We start from the raw sequence: 19,428 nt of genomic DNA on the forward strand, positions 1-19,428 counted from the left end.
TCGATAATAATTACCTATCTCCCCAGCCCATTGTTTCTCAGACAAGTATTGCCGTTCCTTTGGAAGTCGACTGTTACACCAGAACACCAGTAGGATCTTAATGTACCAGAGCTTCATTTACTTGAAACTGCGTGTAGCTATAAAGCAGTACCATTCAAGCACAGTCGCGAATTTATACTCAGAGCTTTATCACAATTATTCAAAGCTTCAGTCCCGAATTGCTATCTCCTAGTAATGCCCTTGCTTTCAATTTGGTTCCAAATGCATTTAGTATTTATTCAAGAATATTTAGCCAGCAATAATGAAAGTTACAGGTTCGTTGAACTTCTTCACCAAGTAGGTATTGTCCAGACTTTTGAGTCTCAACTAAAAGATTGCACAATTATTAAACGTATCAATGAGTTTTGCAGTGCTTCTCAAGATTGCATTAAACACACAAAATTGAAATTCTCTATCTGTATGAACAGTATCAGTAATATGCTATTATTTATATTCTATTTATTGCATCCTTTTTAACAGTGAAAAGAACATTTGCTCCTGACTCTAAAGAAATGTTAAAAGCGCCTCTTTAAAAAGCAGCAGGGTGGCACAGTGCACTAGATAATACACTGCCTGGTAGAGTCGTAGGAAATGGATTCACACTCTTGATTCCTCATGCAGGTCACTTCCCAACAGAAAGGGAAAGACAGCTGAAGCGAGGGATAAGTGGAGGGAGAGTCATTCCTGGCTGGTCACATATAGGTCCTAGTAGCTGGGTACGGAACAGGATCGCTCTGACACCTCCTGCCTATCAGCAGGGACCTGGGAGTGGGTCACAAGCAAGGAAAATTGTGGTGAAATATAAAACTGTTTGCTCTGAAATTACAAGACTGCACTCGGTCAATGAGAATGCCAAACAAAGACTGAGTGGCAGAGATCAGCACATCTGGTTCATTTGCAGTTACCAATTTTCCATCTCAGTTTAACTCAGTATATTGAGAACCAAATATATGTGTACTATTCAAATTCATGTACACAATCTAAGAATGTTGATTTCATGTGATTAGAAGAATAGGCATCATGATTTCTCACAAGATCAGAGTCTGATCCCAGATTAATCATCAGGCCGGTTCCCAAAAGAAGCCCAGACAGTTCTTCATTGGAAAGAGGGAGAATTGTCAGAGAAATTTACCAGGATCTATCAGCAGGGACCTGGGAGAAGCTTGCGTGTCCATATTCTTAATTAGAAAATGATAAACAATGCAGCAACATCTAAAAGGGAGCCATTTAAAGTAGTTTAATTTAGGATGACCTTATGTCATATTTTTCTCATTTCATTGAATTGATGAGTTTAGGGGCAGGCTAAATGCATTGAATAGTCATGAACAGACCCTTCTGAAGCTTGCACTGAAAATCCATCATTTATTTTATAGTGGTAAATTCATGCTGTTGCAAATTAATTTAACTGCAATAATGCAAATGTTTGCAACATACTATATTTTTGTGTCAGTTTTTTGTTTTCTTAATTTTTTTTTAAAGATGATTTTCTCTATTTCTTGCTTCTTTTTTTCTTGTCTTACTCTATATTTCATTTTGGGTGCTTTTATTTTTATGTTTTTATGAGACTACTGGTAACTGCCAAGGGCTAGTGTATGCTTTTAGTACTTTCCCTATTTATTTCAGTTAAAAAATAAACATTAATACATCATTCTGAATCAGATCAGACACATAGGTGCCTAAATTCAATAGCACTTGATAACGGGCGAGAAACGGTCATCACTGAACTCATGCACCAGGAGAGACGGGGTCGAGGACCATCCTAAATTCATCCTTGGGCCTCATTGGAATAAATCGGGCGCCCTGACACAGCTCAGGTCAGTACAGGCATTAACCCGTAGGTAAGTCCAGGGAGAGGCGATTCCCGGATGTAAAAGGGAGGGGGCCAACACGACTGGCAGCAGCCCATGGTATTAATGTGGAGGTAGGAGGAGCACTCCTGTTTCTCCTGGTTCTAAATTAAGCTAAGTTAAAAAAAATTACCTGCCGACTTCGTTGGCAGCCTCCACCGGTCACTTTAAGGACCACTGGTTAGGCCAGTGCAGAGCCTGATAAACCAGTCAGTGCTTGAGCTACGCAAGCTCCGACTGGTCTTAATGAATTTCCTAAAAATGGCCCAGGATTCTCATTGCAATATTGCAATGAGAGGGCTGCGCTCATTTTAGACGGGCGTCAGAGCCGCCTAAAAAAAGCCCCAAACAAATTTAATGGTAGTCCGAACGCACACACAAATCAAGCGTGGGCCGTTGTTCTACTAAATTTGTTGTGCCTCACCAGGTGCAATGATGTTGAATTTGGACCCTATACATTCAATATATGGCCTTATATTGTGCATCCTCCACGTTATTTAAACTCACGCTGCTGCTCAGCTAGTTGACCGTAAAAGTTTATCATACCAAATCTTATAAAGTCCATGACTGAGCATTTTTCACAAGGATTTCCTAAAACTTAATTACAAGTACAAACAATGCAGTAAGTTCTTTCTATTATTTAGTCACATATACATGCATGAATGTGATACAAATGACTACATTCAGAGAGCTCTTAATTGTTTACCTGATTATTATATCTGGATTACTCTGTTACTGTTCTGACAAATTAACTAACCTCTTTGTACCAGGCTGGTTATTTAATAATTCCACCAACAGCAATCTGCAACCTTTCACCCAGGAATGCTGTTTAATGTAGCAGACCAGTATATCATTAATAATACACAAGTTGACCTGAACTTCTTACATAAACTGGATACAGTGTGGTCACATTGATTGTAGAAAGGATCACTTTTAGCAGAACGCCCTTTGAAAAATCACGTATGTACATTTTCTCAGGTGAACTTTGGAAGCTTAAAAAACAAACATGACCAAATGTAGAGAATCTGGAAATTAAATATTATTGTAAAATCAACATACAATCTAGAGCAGCGATGATTCTCATCCTGTGGGTCCTCAAGCTCCCTCCCACCACTGCCTCTCCACTCCCTGCTGAGCTCCATTCTGCCAGTATGGGCTCCCACCTGAAGCGGCCATTTCATTCCAGATGCACACTCGTTGCTACGAGTAGATGGGAATTCCTGATCTCACGACAGCATTCCTGATCTGGTCAAATGTATCACAGATTAGGAATTTCCACCTGTAGCACACGGCAGAATGACCACTCTCAACGTAAATCAACAGCTTGAGGTTGGAGTTGTGTCAGGCAACAAGGAGGCATTAAAAAGAAGAGGGGCAGCTGAAGATAGGAGCATTAAGTGATGAAGTCAGCAGCGTGAGAAAGACAGTATAAAATCCAGTACACAACAATGAAAAAACAAAATAACTGCTACTGATCAAAACAATGATACTATTCTGTACATATGTATGGTGATAATTGAAGTATGATAAAGTTAGGATGAAGCTGAATAAATGGATAATATTTGACTGTAAATAAAACTTCCTAAGTCTCAATTGAATAGCGTAGGGCAGAATGCGAGGGAGGGAGAGCTAGGAGAGGGGTGGCGATGAGGAATAACTGAAGGGGAGGGGAGAATGTTACAGCGAGCACAGTAGTAATGGAGCTAAATGACTTTTTAGGTATTTAGCTAACCATGGACACATCACGGTTGTAGGAAAAGGGGATTGCAAAATCTTCTGAGTTTGTAAAAAGAGATCCCAATATAAAAGAGGCCGAGAAATGCTGGTGTCGAGGTATCATGAAAACTAAATAAGTATCAAATTTAAAAATCAGGACACATAGAATAAAATGTGTTTGAAACAAGTAAGAGCTGGACAGAGTCCATGAAAGCAGAATGCTTGTTTAATGCTCTTGGATAAGTGATCCATCAAAATGTAATGAAGACTGAAGTCATTCACACAGATTGGGGGCAATTTTAGGGGCAATGGCAGGTGCGTTGGAGGCGGGGCGCCTCCAAAAATCGCAGAAATCCCGTTCGGGTTCGAAAGCCAGCTCCAACCCGCCAACTTCCAAGTTTGCCAGGGACCCATCTGTGTGCACACGGATGACCCGAAAACGGAAGTCCCTCCGGCAATTAAAGCCGGCAGGATGACAGTTAAAGAGCCAAAGGTACGTAAGGCACTTTACCTGTGACAGATGAAGTAATTTTAAAGATTTTTAACTTACCTGGGCGGCTTGCCCACCACTTCTGATTCACGCAGCCGGATCAGGGAAAAATAAACTAAATAAATTACACAAAAAACACCATGGAAGGAAGATAAAACACAAAATGAACCTACCTTTGCACCCTGCTCCGATGTCTCCCTCTCCGATGTCCCCCTCGTCACCCCCGATCTTCCATTCCCCCCTGGATCTTCCACTCTCCCCGCCCCCCCACCCCCCCTCCCCCGGTCTTCCATTCCAGCGCCGGATGACGTCTTGCTCTCTCTTTCTCACCCCCTCTCCCCCGCACCCCCCCCCCCCCCACCCCGCCCTCACGTTGCAGCTCCTGATAGCAGCCAGACTGTCAGTCTGTCTGCTGGACGCGAAACCCGGAGAGGATGTTAATCATCAGCAATCACCATGCAATCGTGTCGGAAACGGTAAGTTTTGTTTATGCGGGTTTGCCACCTCCAGCCCCCAACCCCCCACTGCTGCCAACCCGCCACCGTTGCAAAATCGACTCCATTACCTTTTTTGACATTGTTTGTTGGGATTTGATCTGAGTTTGGTGAGTGATTATTCCTAATACTTCTCTCTGGATTTTTTAACAGTGGCACATTCGTTTTGTCAATCAAAAGCTCCAGGAAATTAAATGCCTCGCCTGACTCTTTTCAATTTGTAAGTACCAAAATTTGCAAATGACACAAAACTAGGAAGTGTGGTGAACAGTGAAGAGGATAGTAATAGACATCAAGAGGATATAGCCAGGCTGGTGGAATGGGCAGACACATGGCAGATGAAATTTAACGCAGAGAAGTGTAAAATCATACATTTTGGCAGAAAGAACGAGGAGAGGCAGTATAAACTAAATAGTACAATACTAAAGGGGGTGCAGGAACAGAGAGACCTGGGAGTATATGGGTTTTATAAATAGAGGCATAGAGTACAAAAGTAAGGAAGTTATGATGAACCTTTATAAAACACTGGTTCGGCCACAACTGGAGTATTGTGTCCAATTCTGGGCACCGCACTTTAGGAAGGATGTGAAGGCCTTAGAGAGGGTACAGAAAAGATTTTCTAGAATGGTTCCAGGGATGAGAGACTTCAGTTACGTAGATAGACTGGAGAAGCTGTGGTTGTTCTCCTTGGAGCAGAGAAGGTTAAGAAGAGATTTGACAGGTGTTCAAAATCATGAAGGGTTTAGATAAAGTAAATAAAAAGAAACTGTTCACATTGGCGGAGGGGTCAAGAGCCAGAGGACACAGATTTAAGGGGATTGGCAAAAGAACCATAGGAAACGTGAGGAAAAACTTTTTTACGCAGCAAGTAGTTATGATCTGAAATGCGTTGCCTGAAAGGGTTATGGAAGCAGATTCAATCGTGGCTTTCAAAAGAATTGGATAAATACTTGAAAGGAACAAATTTGCAGGGCTACAGGGAAAAGAGTGGGGGAATGTGACTAACTGGATTGTTCTTACAAAGAGCCAGCACGGGCTCGAAGGGCTGAATGGCCTTCTTCTGTGTTATAACCATTCTATAATTCTATGATTTTCTTCAGTCTGGTCACAAGTTATTACATGGGCAAAATTCCTTCATGTGTTATGAAAATTGAATAATGTAGATTGCTTGGGCTGGACTGGGTAACAATTGGAATGCATTACACCTCACAAGCTCAACGAATAAAAGAAGTTGTCCTGGTAAAAGTCATTTAGACCAGTGGATTTAATGAGGATGTTCCAGTCAGTGTCAAAGTTCATCCTCTATAACATCAGAGAAGTATGTCCAGGCTTTCAGTTCTCCATGAGATTATCACTGGAGCAAAGGCACATCTGTAGCCGATACATAAGCCACAGCTGCATGTTTTTCCGAGAACTGTAGAGGCTACTGCAGCTGACTTTCAAGATTCTGTGTCAATCCAAATGTCTGCATACTGTGCTAGTAATGAAATTTCAAACAGATACACAGTTAACCATTAATTCTTGAACCAAGGTTGCTGCACCATGCATCAGCCTATGGGAAATCCGTGACTGTGTATTCAGTACAATTTCTCCCAGTTCTTCTGTTCTCTCAGCAGCTATCAGACATTTTTTTAAATTTGTTCATGGGACATAGGCGTCACTGGCAAGGCCAGCATTTATTGCTCATCCCTAATTGCCCTTGAGAAGGTGGTGGTGAGCCGCCACCTTGAATCACTGCAGTCCATGTGGTGAAGGCTCTCCCACAGTGTTATTAGGTAGGGAGTTCCAGCATTTTGACACAGCAACGATGAAGGAAAGGAGATATATTTCCATGTCGGGATGGTGTGTGACTTGGAGGGGAACGTGCAGGTGGTGTTGTTCCCATATGCTTGCTGTTCTTGTCCTTCTAGGTGGTAGAGGTCATGGGTTTGGGAGGTGCTGTCGAAGCAGCCTTGGTGATTTGCTGCAGTGCATCCTGTGGATGTTACACACTGCAGCCACGGTGCGCCGGTGGTGAAGGGAGTGAATGTTTAAGGTGGTGGATGGGGTGCCAATCAAACGGGCTGCTTTGTCCTGGATAGTGTCAAGCTTCTTGAGTGTTGTTGGAGCTGCACTCATCCAGGCAAGTGGAGAGTATTCCATCACACTCCTGACTTGTGCCTTGTAGATGGTGGAAAGGCTTTTGGGAGTCAGGAGGTGAGTCACTTGCTGCAGAATACCCAGCCTCTGACCTGCTCTTGTAGCCACAGTATTTATATGGCTGGTCCAGATAAGTTTCTGGTCAATGGTGACCCCCAGGATGTTGATGGTGGGGGATTCGGCGATGGTAATGCTGTTGAATGTCATGGGGAGGTGGTTAGACAATCTCTTGTTGGAGATGGTCATTGCCTGGTGTGAATGTTACTTGCCACTTATCAGCCCAAGCCTGGATGTTGTCCAGGTCTTGCTGCATGCGGGCACGGACTGCTTCATTATCTGAGGGGTTGCGAATGGAACTGAACACTGTGTAATCATCAGCGAACATCCCCATTTCTGACCTTATGATGGAGGGAAGGTCATTGATGAAGCAGCTGAAGATGGTTGGGCCTAGGACACTGCCCTGAGGAACTCCTGCAGCAATGTCCTGGGGCTGAGATGATTGGCCTCCAACAACCACTCCCATCTTCCTTTGCGCTAGATATGACTCCAGCCACTGGAGAGTTTTCCCCTGATTCCCATTGACTTCAATTTTACTAGGGCTCCTTGGTGTCACACTTTGCCAATTGCTGCCTTGATGTCAACGGCTGTCACTCTCACCTCACCTCTGGAATTCAGCTCTTTTGTCCATGTTTGGACCAAGGCTGTAATGAGGTCTGGTGCCGAGTGGTCCTGGCAGAACCCAAACTGAACATCGGTGATTAGGTTATTGATGAGTAATTGCCGCTTGATAGCACTGTTGACGACACCTTCCATCACTTTGCTGATGATTGAGAGTAAACTGATGGGGCGGTAATTGGCCGAATTGGACTTGTCCTGCTTTTTGTGGACAGGACATACCTGGGCAATTTTCCACATTGTCGTAGCTGTACTGAACAGCTTGGCTAGAAGTGCGGCTCGTTCTGGAGCACAAGTCTTCAGCACTACAGGCAGGATGTTATCGGGGCCCATAGCTTTTGGATCCAGTGCACTCAGCCGTTTCTTGATATCACGTGGAGTGAATCAAATTGGCTGAATACTGGCAACTGTGATGGTGGGGATATCGGGAGGAGGCCGAGATGGATCTTCCACTCGGCACTTCTGGCTGAAGATGGTTGCAAACGCTTCAGCCTTGTCTTTTGCTTTCACGTGCTGAACTCTGCCATCATTGAGGATGGGGATGTTTACAGAGCCTCCTCCTCCTGTTAGTTGTTTAATTGACCACCACCATTCACGACTGGATGTGGCAGGATTGCAGAGCATCTCTTCTGATCTTCTAATGGCACTATTTCGAAGAAGAGCAGGAGAGTTCTCCCCAGTGACCTGGCCAATATTTATTCCATAATCAATACCATTAAAACAGATTATCTGGTCGTGATCTCATTGCTGTTTGCGGGACCTTGCTGTGCGGAAATTGGCTACCGCATTTTCTACATTACAACAGTGACTACACTTCAAATGTACTTCATTGGCAGTAAAGTGCTTTGGAACATCCTGAGGTCATGAAAGACGCTATCTACATGCGAGTTCTTTCTTTTGTTCTTTTTCTTGGTACACATGTCTCCAACTCCAGTATGTTATTACATTGGCTAATATCCAAAACATAAATGCTGAGCATGTTGTTCCTGAATGTTACTGCATCACACTGAGCTCCCAATCTAAACTGGGGCATCCAGGAGAGCTGGTACAACACTCCCCTGTAAGGAAGGAGGAAAATTCTGAAAATAAATGAATCTACACTTTTTTTTAAGCAGCTCCTTGCAGTTTCTTGGAAAGTGTTTCTGGCAGAGCCAATGAACATCTGCCTACCCTCTCACCCACAGAATGGTGCATGGCATTGCGTGAATAGGACGAGGGCAAAAGTGATAGTTTTGGTTATAAATTCTGAGTTGTTTCAAACATTATGCAAGCATTCCAAACTAATGGCCGGTTGACGTAAAAGCTAGATAGAAAAAATAATTTTAGAAAGCAATTTTTAGCTGTTTGTTTCACAGCATTATTCCACTTATATGTGACTGAAAAAATGAGCTGAAGTACATATATTTTTTAAGAGAATTTTCAAAGTTGAAAATTTTGATAGTTATTAAATTCAGTCTATTATCAATGTACAGTATATTACATCCTTAAAAAGTTGTAAACTTCACAATTGGTATGGATTAATCATGCGTCCTTCATATTTACATTAACCTCCATCGGATCATAGAATGATGGAGAAGCATTCAAGAGCACCTTTTGCAGCTGGATATGAGAACATTATGATCTATATTACATCTTGTTTCATATTAACTGCAACTTGCCTCAGGCTCTGAATAAAATGTTTCATCTCAGTATCTAATGTCTTTCTTTATGATTTAGACTGAGATGTGTATGAATTCCCAAATAGCAAATGCCTAATCGTAATAAAATTTATAACAAAGTGCTTCAAATGACAATTAATCATACACCTTATAGTGCTATTTTAATATCTTTACAGATCATTTAGGTTAGGATAACTGGTTAAAGGTTGGTAAGAGAAAATATATTTTATGAGAAAGATGATTAGGACCGCACAAATGAAATTGGAAGTAACAGGAAAATTGCATAGTAAAAATATCAAATTTAAATTAAAGAATCTATGGTAAAATCATTGCTGTAGATTAGATCTGGCAGTTATTTTATTTACCTGTCTGTACATGAACTGAGTTTTGACAATTTGGACAATTCATTGAGTTCAACGGATCCTTAATAAATGTTAATTTAGAAGAAAGAAGCAAAAAATAATTGCATTTATATAATGACACTTTTTTTTGTATTTAACACTATACATAGTGGACTTGGAAAGGAATTCTGCATATACTCTAACAAATGATCAAATTATTTGTACACATCAAGATCTGTAATGTGACAATTCAGTTATGCCATCCTCATTACATGTCTTCAATTGTTTAGAAGTCAATATGAATATAATGCTAGTTGTTCGTGAACGTACTTCTAGGAGAGGTTAATTAATGTGTCATGAAACTTATGCTTTCCAAATGTCGTCGCCTCAGTTTACATGAGCGATGCGTTAGATCTGATAAGCGGAAATGTCGACTTGTGGTCCTTGTATTATGCTAAATACTATGTTAATTGCATACATTTTCTGCTTATGCAGTATGGCAAATTTGAAGATCTGTCAAAAGAATAGCATTAGCAATTTTAAATCTGTTTTGACTTTGTGAATAAAATATGGGACTCTCACTTTGAATCATTCAATGGCATTCAGCTCAGACATATTGGGCTCGATAGTGCCAGGGTGGCGGGTTCACGGCGGGGGGTGCTATTGGGCGCGTGGGTAACGCGCCCGGCGAAATCAGTCTGCCCCCCGTGCGATCGCAGCTGAATTGGATCCACTTACCTGGACTTCCGGGTTCCCCGCTGCTGATCTGCGCATTGGGCGGACTGCGCATGCGCTGTAAGCTCTGTCAGCTGAAGGAGCCCTATTTAAAGGGGCAGTCCTCCACTGACTGATGCTGCAACAAATAGGAAAAATTACAGCATGGAGCAGCCCAGGGGGAAGGCTGCTCCCAGTTTAATGATGCCTCACTCCAGGTATCATTAGATGGGGTGAGGAGGAGGGGGAGGACAGAGATCTTCCCCCCGGCGGGCGGGAGGAAGCGGCCTGCCTCTGCCACCAGGAAGGCCTGGCTCGAGGTGGCTGAGGAGGTCACCTGTACCACCAACATATCACGCACCTGCATACAGTGCAGGAAGCGCTGCAATGCCCTAAGTAGGTCAGCCAAAGTGAGTAAACTTACTCATTCCCCTACACTTCGTCTGCCACATCACCGCCCCCACCCCACATCTCCTTCTGCACTGCCAACACTACTCTGTCACATCACCCCTCACACCCACTCAAACCTCATCCTCATCTTACCTGCACTTACTTACCTCGCCAGTACTCATCCCGCCACTACCACTCAACCCAATCCTCATACAATCTCACGGCTCTATCTCATACTCACCCTCTCATGCATCTCTTTCACAGTCAGCCTCACTCAACCTGCCACTACCTGTGCTGCAGCCACAGGGCATGCATCACATATGTGCAGTAGGAAGCGTAAGGCAAACGTGTTGTGAGCATGAAGGGGATGCACAAGGGTGTTTGAGGGTTTGTCATTGTTTTTACTTCTATTTAATTTCTGACCAACTCACATCACATATTATATTGGCACCACTACTGCCACGTCTTTGCGAATTTTGTCTGGTTTGTGCAATAATGCCCGTTCCTGTGGATCACAATGAAGACCCACACCTGATCCCACCCATTGTGTCACTGCAAAGTGGGTGTACGTGTATTTGCAGGGCTCTTTTGTGCAGACGACTGAGAGACGTCGGCGATGTCCCCGGTGGCACCCTGGAAGGATGCGGAGGAGAAGTTGTTGAGGGCAGTGGTGATGTTGACAGCGACAGGTAAGAAGATGGTGCTCGGGCCAGCCAGGAGCAGCTCGGCATGAAGGAGGCTGCAGATGTCCACGACTACATGTCGAGTGACTCTGAACCTCCGTGTGCACTGCTGCTCAAAGAGGACCAGGAAGCTGAGCCTTGGTCTGTGGACCCTGTGGCGAGGGTAGTGCCCCCTGCTACGCATCTCTCTCTGCGGTTGCCCTCCCTCCTGCTGTACAGGTGGATGTGTCACAGCACTGTGTTATGGAGCTCCACGTGTCAGAGGTGGACGGCTTGGCCAGCGAGGCTGGTGATGCTGTTTGTCCTCCGAGGAGGTCATGACTGCAGCTACGGTTGCCCCCATCTGGAAGATGCACATCTGAGGGGGTCCGCAAGGTAGGTACATGTCTCTGGACCCCGGGGTAAGTGTGCAAGTTGGTGACTTTGATTGTCAGGAGGAGGGTGGTGGAGGCCAAACTTTGTTCCAAGTGACAGAGTGGCCTCCTGCAATGAGTGAGGGTCTCCCCCCCCACCTTTCAAATGGACCTTTGCAGCTGCCACAGGCTGACAGCTACAACCCGTCCATTTAAACTGGGAGTGTCTCCCCCAGTATGGGAAACAGTCCCAGTTGTTTCTAAAATCCCACCCCTCCTGATATATTCTCTTAATCAGGTCTGTTAATGACCTGAAATACCTAAATAAATACTCTCAAGTGGCACCCCGCTGGCTTTAATTGCCTGCGGGAGTCTCACATGCGGGGGCTGCGCGCGCACGTCGGCGCGTACGTGGGGAACCCGGAAGTGGGCAGGTTGGAGCCGGGCTCCCGATCCGCTCCGGGATTCCCCAATTTTCGGAGCCCCCCCGCCAGGAACGCATCCGATAGCGGGTGCTAAAATAGAGCCTATTATCATAAATAGAAATTCTACCGAGCACATGACCACTTAACCGTACCCATTGCTTGTAGTTTGCATCGATTAACATTCCTGAAATGAAGGTCTTGTATATGACGCACTGTGAGTGAGACTCGAAGATTGTACAAGTTTATGAGAATAAATAAAATTGTAATTGAATATTAGAAATGATAAAAGACAGCGGGAAGCCTAAATCCCAAGCTCCGGGCAGCAGCTGTGCTCTCCCACTCCATCTGCATGCTAAAAACACAAAGAGCATTTTTTGCCAGCATCAATAAAGTGCCAACACGCTAGGCAACAAGTCACAGAAGGAATCTCCTTTTTTGATGCATTAAAAAACATTAGTCAGCCCACAAAAATTTAAAGACTGCTGCCTGATCCCTTTAAATTGCCATTTCTACAAGATTTTAGCCAATTACAAGGCTGTCATTGTATATCATTACAGTAACAACAATAATTGTCGAGGGTGAAAAGGTTTGAGGCAGTACCTTTATTGTATTGCCATTCTACATTTTAATCATACAGTTACAAAGGTAGAGGCTGGGCTTAATAGAGTGTAGATGATTAGCAAAGTTCCTCCACTGAAACTATAAAAGATCTGCTTCACATAATGTTCCTGCAGCATAAAATAATCAGTTATCATTAGAGGTGAAGTTGAAGAAAAAAAATTGAGATAATTCTTGTTCCTTTGGCTACAGTGACAACAGCCTCATTAGATAGCCTGAGAAACCTCAAATCTTGCCTGTGAGCAACCTCTCCCAGTTGACTGAGGTACAACAAGCTATGGCAGTTGCTACTTACATGCCTGCTCAAGAAAAGAGTAAGCAGTGTTCGGTACCACCAGGAATCTATTGAAGAAATGATCCTTGGTGCTACTAAATAAAACAGCTGATATCAAATGTAGAAGCTATTAAAAAAAACACCATCTACCAAAACCTTTTCAGTGGAGTTGAACCACAGAAAGATGATGTGAGTTATGGAATGTATTCTGCTTAAACAGTGTAATAAACTTGCCACCAGCTGTCAGACTGTTTTACAGTTTGAGGATTGAGTGCTTGCCTGAGGTCCAGCTTGTATCAATGTTATCTGTTAATGTAGTTCACATGGAGAGGTTTCAACCCTTGCCTAAGGAACATCACGGATGCATTCTCCTTTTTTGTTATTCTTTTTCTTGCTCTCTTTTAGGTTTCTCCACAACTGAAATATTCTACAACCAAGAGAGCGAGCAAGCAACATGATCCCAGGGTCTTCCAAATGTTACTTTGTTACAAGGTACCTGTGTCCCTGATTCCTTCACCTGCGGGAAGTGTGTCCAGCTGCAGCTACTGTTTGACCGCTTGACGGCTCTGGAGCTACGGATGGACTCACTTTGGAGCATCCGCGATGCTGAGAAAGTCGTGGATAGCACGTTCAGTGAGTTGGTCACACCACAGATAAAAATTACTGAGGGAGATAGTGAATGGGTGACCAACAGACAGAGGAAGAGTAGGAAGGCAGTGCAGGGGTCCCCTGCGGTCATCTCCCTCCAAAACAGGTATACCGTTTTGGATACTGTTGGGGGAGATGGCTCACCAGGGGAAGGTGGCAGTGGCCAGGTTCATGGCACCGTGGCTGGCTCTGCTGCACAGGAGGGCAGGAAAAAGAGTGGCAGAGCTATAGTGATAGGTGACTCGATTGTAAGGAGAATAGACAGGCGTTTCTGCGGACGCAACCGAGACTCCAGGATGGTATGTTGCCTCCCTGGTGCAAGGGTCAGGGATGTCTCGGAGCGGCTGCAGGACATTCTGGAGGGGGAGGGTGAACAGCCAGTTGTCGTGGTGCATAGAGGCACCAACGATATAGGTAAAAAACAGGATAAGGTCCTACAAGCTGAATTTAGGGAGTTAGGAGTTAAACTAAAGAGTAGGACCTCAAAGGTAGTAATCTCAGGATTGCTACCAGTGCCACGGGCTAGTCAGAGTAGGAATGACAGGCTAGCTAGGATGAATACGTGGCTTGAGAGATGGTGCAAGAGGGAGGGATTCAAATTCCTGGGCCATTGGAACCGGTTCTGGGGGAGGTGGGACCAGTACAAATTGGACGGCCTGCATCTGGGCAGGACTGGAACCAATGTCCTAGGGGGAGTGTTTGCTAGTTCTGTTAGGGAGGGTTTAAACTAATGTGGCAGGGGGATGGGAACCGATGCAGGAAGTCAGTGGGAAGTAAAGTGGTGACAGAAACAAAAGGCAGTAAGGGAGAGTGTACAAAACATGACCGGACAGATGGTCTGAGAAAGCAGGGCAAAGACCAAGGGAAGTCTAGATTAAACTGCATTTATTTCAATGCAAGAAGTCTGATGGGCAAGGCAGATGAACTCAGGGCATGGATGGGTACATGGGACTGGGATGTTATAGCTATTACTGAAACATGGCTAAGGGAGGGGCAGGACTGGCAGCTCAATGTTCCAGGGTACAGATGCTATAGGAAGGATAGAGCAGGAGATAAGAGAGGAGGGGGAGTTGCGTTCTTGATTAGGGAGAACATCACGGCAGTAGTGAGAGGGGATATATCCAAGGGTTCGCCCACGGAGTCTATGTGGGTAGAACTGAAAAATAAGAAGGGAGAGATCACTTTGATAGGATTGTACTACAGACCCCCAAATAGTCAATGGGAAATTGAGGAGCAAATATGTAAGGAGATTACAGACAGCTGCAAGAAAAATAGGGTGGTAATAGTAGGGGACTTTAACTTTCCCAACATTGACTGGGACAGCCATAGCATTAGGGGCTTGGATGGAGAGAAATTTGTTGAGTGTATTCAGGAGGAATTTCTCATTCAGTATGTGGATGGCCCGACTAGAGAGGGGGCAAAACTTGACCTCCTCTTGGGAAATAAGGAAGGGCAGGTGACAGAAGTGTTAGTGAGGGATCATTTTGGGACCAGTGATCATAATTCCATTAGTTTTAAGATAGCTATGGAGAATGATAGGTCTGGCCCAAAAGTTAAAATTCTAAATTGGGGAAAGGCCAATTTTGATGGTATTAGACAGGAACTTTTAGAAGTTGATTGGGAGAGTCTGTTGGCAGGCAAAGGGACGTCTGGTAAGTGGGAGGCTTTCAAAAGTGTGTTAACCAGGGTTCAGGGTAAGCACATTCCTTATAAAGTGAAGGGCAAGGCTGGTAGAAGTAGGGAACCTTAGATGACTCAGGAGATTGAGGCCCCAGTCAGAAAGAAGAAGGAGGCATATGACATGCATAGGCAGCTGGGATCAAGTGGATCCCTTGAAGAGTATAGAGATTGCCGGAGTAGAGTTAAGAGAGAAATTAGGAGGGCAAAAAGGGGACATGAGATTGCTTTGGCAGATAAAGCAAAGGAGAATCCAAAGAGCTTCTACAAATACATAAAGGGCAAAAGAGTAACTAGGGAGAGAGTAGGGCCTCTTAAGGATCAACAAGGTCATCTATGTGCGGAACCACAAGAGATGGGTGAGATCCTGAATGAATATTTCACATCGGTATTTACGGTTGAGAAAGGCATGGATGTTAGGGAACTTGGGGAAATAAATAGTGATGTCTTGAGGAATGTACATATTACAGAGAGGGAGGTGCTTGAAGTCTTAACGCGCATCAAGGTAGATAAATCTCCGGGACCTGATGAAATGTATCCCAGGACGTTATGGGAGGTTAGGGAGGAAATTGCGGGTCCCCTAGCAGAGATATTTGAATCATCAACAGCTACAGGTGAGGTGCCTGAAGATTGGAGGGTAGCAAATGTTGTGCCTTTGTTTAAGAAGGGCGGCAGGGAAAAGCCTGGGAACTACAAACCGGTGAGCCTGACATCTGTAGTGGGTAAGTTGTTAGAGGGTATTCTGAGGGACAGGATCTACAGGCATTTGGAGAGGCAGGGACTGATTAGGAACAGTCAGCATGGTTTTGTGAGAGGAAAATCATGTCTCACGAATTTGATTGAGTTTTTTGAAGGGGTAACCAAGAAGATAGATGTGGTCTACATGGACTTCAGCAAAGCCTTTGACAAGGTACCGCATGGTAGGTTGTTACATAAGGTTAAATCTCACGGGATCCAAGGTGAGGTAGCCAATTGGATACAAAATTGGCTTGATGACAGAAGACAGAGGGTGGTTGTAGAGGGTTGTTTTTCAAACTGGATGCCTGTGTCCAGCGGTGTGCCTCAGGGATCGGTGCTGGGTCCGCTGTTATTTGTTATTTATATTAATGATTTGGATGAGAATTTAGGAGGCATGGTTAGTAAGTTTGCAGATGACACCAAGATTGGTGGCATTGTGGACAGTGAAGAAGGTTATCTAGGATTGCAACGGGATCTTGATAAATTGGGCCAGTGGGCCGATGAATGGCAGATGGAGTTTAATTTAGATAAATGTGAGGTGATGCATTTTGGTAGATCGAATCGGGCCAGGACCTACTCCGTTAATGGTAGGGCGTTGGGGAGAGTTATAGAACAAAGAGATCTAGGAGTACAGGTTCATAGCTCCTTGAAAGTGGAGTCACAGGTGGATAGGGTGGTGAAGAAGGCATTCGGCATGCTTGGTTTCATTGGTCAGAACATTGAATACAGGAGTTGGGATGTCTTGTTGAAGTTGTACAAGACATTAGTAAGGCCACACTTGGAATACTGTGTGCAGTTCTGGTCACCCTATTATAGAAAGGATATTATTAAACTAGAAAGAGTGCAGAAAAGATTTACTAGGATGCTACCGGGACTTGATAGTTTGACTTATAGGGAGAGGTTAGATAGACTGGGACTTTTTCCCCTGGAGAGTAGGAGGTTAAGGGGTGATCTTCTCGAGGTCTATAAAATAATGAGGGGCATAGATAAGGTTGATAGTCAAAATCTTTTCCCAAAGGTAGGGGAGTCTATAATGAGGGGACATAGATTTAAGGTGAGAGGGGAGAGATACAAAAGGGTCCAGAGGGGCAATTTTTTCACTCAAAGGGTGGTGAGTGTCTGAAACGAGCTGCCAGAGGCAGTAGTAGAGGCGGGTACAATTTTGTCTTTTAAAAAGCATTTGGACAGTTACATGGGTAAGATGGGTATAGAGGGATATGGGCCAAGTGCAGGCAATTGGGACTAGCTTAGTGGTATAAACTGGGCGACATGGACATGTTGGGCCGAAGGGCCTGTTTCCATGTTGTAACTTCTATGACTCTATGATTCTAAGGTACTAGGAGGAGCATGGGAACAGCACATTTTCATTCAGCCTATAGTTTTCCCTTTCTTTCTTACCTGTGCTAAATGCTTTCACATGAAAGTCTAGCTGAAATAACGAATTCAACATTGGAAAATGTGGTGCAAACCTGTTTCTTTCTACTCTACTATATTGATGACATTTTCTAGCAAAATCTAAACGTGTAAGTGCCCATTAATGAAGGCTGCAAAAGGTAAATTTTCTGAGGTTGTACTAGTGGCACAGAGCCTCACAGATATTGGGCAGCGGTCAGGAAATCGGACCAGTGGCCGCACTGACCCGATTTCCTGATTGGTAATTTGGGTGGGAAAATGAGGCCTATGATAACAGCAGTCACAGACGTCACTTTCATTTGAAATATAGGTAAACGGCCTCCTTTATCAATGTCACTTATTTGGACTATATCAGGCTAAAATTATCAATTGTGATTTAAAAATGATTTCTTTTCCCAAAGGAGCATGCCTTCAGGTTCCCCCCTTCCCTCGATGAGAAATATACTACCAGTGAGCATTATTGCTGCCTATGGTCCTGATCAGACCCCATTTACCTTACAAACGTGTGGTAGGAAAAGTGGTGGCACCTGTCATATATGTTACATTCCGCCTGGTATTATAGAATTTACCTTCCCATTTCTGAAGGCTCACTGTTCATGGCTCTCACTCATTCAGAAAATCATGGTGTGCAACATCATCATGTGGGGGCAACCAACGATACTTGCAACATGGGCAGGTAGCACATTTTGTTCCAGCTCAGCTTTCCCCTCAAACTAGGCCCTCAACATTGTATTATAAATATTCCATTCACAGTTTAGGCTTTTATACACAAGTTAATTTTTCATATTTTTTATAGCATAAGTTAGATAAACTTTAAATGGGCTACAATGGCAGGATAACTGCAACCCGCGTTGTGCAAATATGAGAGTTGCTGGATGGTTTGAATTTCCAGGGCAAGCACACTTACAGGAAGTGTCTTAAGCTGCATTCATTCAACTTTAAAAATACTGACCTTAAGGAACAATGGGAGACACTCCATCACATATGAGAAGGCCTAGAGCACATGTAGGCAAAGTGAGAGGCAATAAAGATTGGACACAGGTGATCATCCAGAGGGGTGGGAAGAGGAGTAGAAGGTAAATGCAGAGGTTACCTGAAGGCATTGCCTTGGCAAATAAGTTTTCAATACTGAATACTTATTCCAAAGGCAATGACCTGAAAGAGAGAGAGGACTGCCACAAGCACAGTAGAAAAAGTAGATGCCTAAAGGAAAGTGTAGGAATGCAGTGGTAGTGAGAAATTCGATAGTGAGAGGAGTAGACAGTCACTTCTGTAACTGTAAACATGAGTCCAGAATGGGGCCAAGGTAAGGGACATAATGGAGCAGGTACAGAAGCTATTAGAGAAGGAGGGGAATGAGCTGAAAGTTGTAGTTGATGTTGGTTATTGGGAAAGAATAAGGAAATGGGACGAAGTGGATAGCTCTTTCAGATAGTTGGCACAGACATGGCGGCCTTCTGTGCTATAAAATTCTATTACTTCATGATAATAAAAATGAATGAACACATATTGGAATATACACAAAGGGAGATTAGAAAGGCTTAAAGGGGAGTAAGACAGAAAATTAATGAAAATGGAAAAGGCAATAAAAAGGCTTTCTAGTAAGAGGATAGTCAAGGTAAAGATATAACTAAGAGATGAAGGAGATCATTTTATAGTGGAGATTGTGGAATGCCAGAGATAGTGAATGAATGCTTTGCCTCCTGGACACACCAATTTTCTCTGAAGTCTGATTGGTAGTTATACTGCAACTTTAGCATTGCTTTGAGGTGAAAATTGCTTTGCAGTGACACCAAAATAAAAGTATAACCTGGAAGCAGTCAACTGCCAGCTCTCAAGTGTCAGTTTGACTTCATGGTTGCACTCCCACCGCTGAGCCAGAAGGCTTTAGGTTTAAGTCCCACATCAGAATGTAACCATATAATCTCGGCTAATACTTCAGTGTAGTGCTGAGAGAGCACTGCATTGTTGGAGGTGCCAACATTTGTATGAGGCATTAAACTGAGGCCTTGTTGCCCCTTCAGAAGAACGTAAAAGATCCTATGCCGACTTTTGAAGATGTGTATTTGGGTCCACATTAATCCCTTAACCAACAC

General features: G+C 43.8%; 1 protein-coding gene across 1 annotated transcript in view; it reads right to left on the reverse strand.

Moving 5' to 3' along the window:
- The window catches only part of LOC137326831 (interleukin-1 receptor accessory protein-like 1), a 1,140,124-nt gene that overhangs the window by 154,994 nt on the left and 965,702 nt on the right, over nt 1-19,428 (reverse strand). The gene's annotated exons all lie outside the window — the stretch shown is intronic.

Source organism: Heptranchias perlo, chromosome 11 (assembly GCF_035084215.1).
Source record: "Heptranchias perlo isolate sHepPer1 chromosome 11, sHepPer1.hap1, whole genome shotgun sequence".
Taxonomy (NCBI): domain Eukaryota; kingdom Metazoa; phylum Chordata; class Chondrichthyes; order Hexanchiformes; family Hexanchidae; genus Heptranchias; species Heptranchias perlo.